A 6,000-nucleotide genomic window follows, 5' to 3' on the forward strand; every position below is an offset into this window, starting at 1 on the left:
TATATTCAAAACAAAATTTTGCTTCATTTTATTAAAGACAAAACATTTGACAAAATTTTTTTATTTGAATATGAATATTTCAAAAATATTATAAAATAATATATAAAAGTTTAATTTAATATTAAATAAAAAGAAAATATTTTAAATATTAAATTAATTATATTTTCGAGAAATTTAACATTCAATAGTTTTTATGCAAATTTATAAAATTTTATAAATATCACAGATTTTCAATTTCTGACTTCAGAAAACAATTATAGTGAAAGAAAATAAAAGAATATTTTATCTTTATTTGATTAAAATAAAATATTAATCATATAAATAAAAATTATCAATTCATTTATTGAAATGTTTATAAACATTATTATTACTTTTGATTTCAATTTTGATTTTAAAAATCAATAGTTTGCAGAATTTCAAGAATTAATTAAATGAAAATATAGTCTTATAAATATTTCAATATAATATAATAAAAAATTCAAATCAAATTATAATAATAACATTTTATAATTTGCACATTGAAGTTTACAATATAATTGTACTTTAAAAATTAGAAATTAACAAAAAGAATATCTTTCAATTTATAATTATTTATTATTTTTTTAAAATAAAATCTTCAATACAGTTTCATTTTTTTATTAATAAAACTTTTAAAAATATTCAAAATCTATTTTTTATTGACAAGATTTTCAATTAATAAGTATTTTATATTATACAACATTTTGTGTCAATATATATATTTATGATTATTCAAAGTCAAAAAACAAAAATATTTATAAACTACAACAAACTCTTTAAACAATCAAATCAATCAATTTCATAATTAAATAATATATAATTATAAACGATTTTAATCTTTATAATCAATAATAATCAAAATTTATTTATAATTAACGCGGAATCACAAAGAAATCAACAAATTCAAAAAATTATCAAAAAATATTTTTTTTATAATTTTTATATCGCAAAATCTTATCATTCATTTCACATATATTATTAAAAAAATGAATATGAAATAATTTAGTCGATACATATAAATTTTATTCTCAATTTTTATTTTTATTTTTTAGATTCCAAAAAAACAATTAATCAATATCGATATCAACATAATTTCTATAAAAGATTTAAATTATTAATTAATAATAATTATTTTTAATGTTCAATTAATTTTTAAAATTTTGAGACTATATTACAATTAAATTATTATAAATATCAACAAATTAATTTCCACAATTTTTTTTTGTTTTTATAATTAAATTTGTTCGACATCTTGATCATAACAATTAATTAATTAAATGAAATTATTTAACAAATAATAAAAATGATACAAAAAATTAATTAATTTATTTTTTAATTGCATTTTTATAAATATTTCAAATTTAATTTTATTTTTAAAATTTATTGTTTGCAATCATTAAATTATAAATTGCAAAAGCAAATTGAAATGATATAAAAATATAATAAATTAATCTTAAAAGATTTTATATTATACAAAAACAAATTATTTATATAATACAAAAAATCATAAAATAATTGCATATCATCAATTATTACATATAAATAAAAAAATCAATAACAATATAAACAAGTTTTAATATTTAATTTATACAATCAAAAATAACCAAAAAATATAAATATATATGTTATTTTTTGCATAAAAATTATTATTTATCATATTTTCAAAATGAAGGCAAAAACGTTAACAATAATTTTCTTATTTTATTTTTAATTAATCTTTTTAATTTATAAAGTTTTATTATTTTTTTTATATCAAATCCCGCACATTTTTATACAAAAAATACAAATAATAATTGATTGATTGATTGATTGATTCATTCCATTACACTCCATTTCGACACCTGTACAAGACCACATTGAAGCTTGCAATGACAGCATGATATATCATTCTGTAGAATTATTGAATTCTAATTGATTACAACGATTGACCACATAGATCTATATATTTTACATAAATTAACTATGTAATTATATATTTTATATTAAATTAATTAATAAAAAATCTTTCAAAAAATCATTAAATCTTCATCAATTGATTTTTAATTCATTAATTTATATAATCAATCGACTATAGTTATTTTTATAATATAACATTATATGAAAATAACACACTGTCAACACACCCGCAAAAACAAAAAAACTTATATATATAAACAAATACAAGAATATAAAATCAAATAATTAAAAAAATTTAAATTTAATTATTTTTTTATAATTCATCTACAATTATTTCAAATTATCATAATTTGAAATTCTTTTATTATTTTTTATACTAAAATTATTTTTTTAATCTTTTATAATATGTTTTTATGTTTTTTTCATAATTCTTTAATTCAATTTTAAATATTTTTTTCATCTAATTATTTTTTGTAATTTATAATCAAATCATTTTTTACAAATAAAACAATTGTTTCGTGATCCCAAAAAGTTTTATTATATATAAAATATATTTAAAATCAATTAAAATATCTCATATATATTATAAATATATTATATGCTTAAACTTTTAATATTTATATTACAAAATATCATATAAAATACAACAAAATAAAACATGACTCATTATTTTTTTATAATCACATAAACAAATATAATATTCAAACATTTAATTCTAATCAAAAAATGATTGAATCTAATCTTATTTATATATGTTTAAAACAATATATTTATTTATATGATTATTGAATCATTATATTATGACAATATTTTGTTTTGTGAATTAAATTCCAAAAATTATCGTTATAACATGCTTTCATAAATTACATGTTATCAATTATTTTTTCATTCTTTATTTATATAATTCTTAATCCAAATTTTTATTATAAAATGAAAATATTAGATTCATATATTTAAAAAATACATTACAAATAATTCAAAAAAATTCTATTTTTTTCAATCAATAATGTATTTAATCATTTTATTTGTTATTTCGTTGTCAAATATTTGCAAATAAATCAAAATCCAATAAAATATTATTTTTTAATTTCATTATACACAACATATTGTTCGATCAATAAATTAATAATTTTTTAAATCAGATATTGTCCGAAATTAAAATTCAAAAAAATTACAATTTTCTTTAATTATCAATATAAATTTTTAAAAAATTATAAAATAAAAATAATTTTTGTAAATTCTATGATCAAAATTATATATTTTTGTTTTATTTTCATTTAAATTATAAATAGAATTTTATAATCATATAAGATTATCGCAATTTTTATATATTGTAAAATATTAATATCAAATATTTTTTCAATTTCAAAATCATTTATGTAGAATTATATGTGTTTAAAAAAATAATAGTAAAAATCTTATAATAAATAATTATAAGATTTTTAAGAAATTTGATTCAAATTATAAAAGAATCTTATCAAAAAATTATAAATCAAAAAAAATGAATTTTTATAATTAAAATGTCAATTTAAATTTTTTTATAAAAATAATCATTGCATATTCAATAACAATAATAAACAATAAATTTAAATATTACACACGATAAACGGTCAATTAAATATAAAAAAAAATAAAATAAATCAATATTACCGTTGGATCTATTGCAATTAAAGATATAAAAATAAAAAATAAAATTCTATATTAAAAATATTCATCTTTATTAATTTGAAATTTTCGAAAATAATCTTTTTCACACATTGTTAAATTTTTATTAAAATGTGAAAATATTTATTAAACGTTTTAATTTATTTTTAAATGTGAAAATTGTGTCAGATCAAAATTGCATAAATCAAAATAAAAATAATACAAACAAAATATATGTATTTTTGTTTTTTAATTGACACATCTCAATTGGAATTTTCTAATGCATTAATTATTTGCAAAATTTTAAAAATATAGAATTTTATATATTCGATATATAAACAAAAAATTTTTTTATTTAAATAAATCTCAAATAAACATATAAAACAAATAATTTAAATTATTTATTCATTTTTGAAATTTAGAAAAATAAAATATTTGAACTTTGAAAAGCCTCACAATTCAAAAAAAACACAAAAAAATCAAAAAAAATCAAAACAAACATTTCAATTGAAATTTATATTATTATTATTCAATTATTCATTTACAAAAACGATACATTTACATGTATTACATTTCAGACGATTTACAAAAACAATAAAATTTTAAATTAATTATTTTTATTTACGTTGCGAAACTCTAACAAAATAATAATAATATATTATTTAAAATTTGTCAAAAATAAAACTTAATGCATGTGTGTTTAATTATAATATATAAATATTTTAAAATTTTTTATCTTAAAATACAACAATCTTTAAATTCAAAATCTTTAACAATAATAATAATATTGTCAATATAATTAATATTTGTAATATATTAGTTTATTATTATGTTCATATTATAAAAAATATAAAAAATCAAAAACAATGAAAATCTTTATAAAATGTTAATATTGATTTAAATTTGTGAATTAATATATTTGAATAAAATCAATATAATATGTTGATTCAAAAAAAATTGATTTAATAATTTTTATTGAAATGTTACACTTGTATAGATTATAAAAAAAAATAAATAAAAAATATTATTAGAAATATTTGATATATTCAAATAAAAAATCAATATTATTTTATTTTATTTTCATATTAATTAAATAATTTTAATTATAATATAAAATGTTATATTTGTCTTTCTGTTTCGTCTATTATCAAAATAATTTAATAAAAACAATTGATATATTTTAAATCAATAATTAAATTATATAACAAAAACATTTTTTAACATTTTGTTTAATATATTAAATAACATTATCGACTAATAAATTTTAAAAACATTGTAATCAAATTTGTTAAATTTACATAAAATAATAATGTAAGATTTGTAAAAATAAAATGAATAATGATTTAAATTAAAATATTAATAAAAAAAATTAATTATTAATAAAATAAATTTCACATAATATTTAATTAAAATTTGAAAATTTCAATTCAAAACCTTATCGAAATTCAAAATATAATCAAAAACTAATTAATTAATAATTATTCGCATTTTTCGTTCAAAAACATATAGGATTTGATGTAAAAAAAATATATAAAACTTTATAAATTAAAAAGATTAATTAAAAATAAAACCAAAAAAATTACAATAAATGACTTTGTTTTGATTTTAAAAATATAATAAATAATAATTTTTACGCGAAAAAACAACATATAAATTTGCATTTTTATATTTTTTTAATCGCGCGAATCAAATATTAAAATTTATTTATATTATTGTTGAATTTTTCTATTCATTTATAATAATTGATAATGTATAATTTATTTTATGAACTTTTTAATTATACAAATAATTTATTTTCACATAATATATAAACTTTTTAACATTAATCTATTACGTTTTTGTATAATTTTAATCTATTTTTCTAATTTGTGATTCAACTATTGCAATCAATAAATTTTAAAAATAAAATAAAATTTAAAATATTCACAAAAATATAATTAAAAAATAAATTAATCAATCTTTTTTTATATCATTTTTATTATTTATTAAATAATCTTATTCAATTAATTAATTATTATAATCAAAATGCCAAACAAAGTCAATCGCAAAAATAAAAAATAAAAATTATATTAATCCATTCATTAAAATTTATGATGATTTGATTGCAATATAATTTTAAAATTTTAAAAATTAATCAAATATTAAAAATAATCATTATTAATTAATAATTCAAATTTTTTATCAAAATCATATCAATACTAATGTTGATCAATTGTTTTTTTAATTTTTATATGCAAAAACAAAGATCGATAATGAAATTCATATATATTGATTAAATTATTTTAAATTTATTTTTTTAATAATGTATACAAGACAAATGATCATGTTTTATAATATAAAAATTATAAAAAAAATATTTTTAATAATTTTTTAAATTTGTTAATTTTTTCACAATTATACAACAATTAAAAATAAATAAGTTCTAATCACTATTAATTATAA

This window comes from Aspergillus melleus (genome assembly GCF_016097325.1).
Source record: "Aspergillus melleus strain CBS 546.65 chromosome Unknown contig8, whole genome shotgun sequence".
In the NCBI taxonomy this organism is placed as follows: Eukaryota; Fungi; Ascomycota; class Eurotiomycetes; order Eurotiales; family Aspergillaceae; genus Aspergillus; species Aspergillus melleus.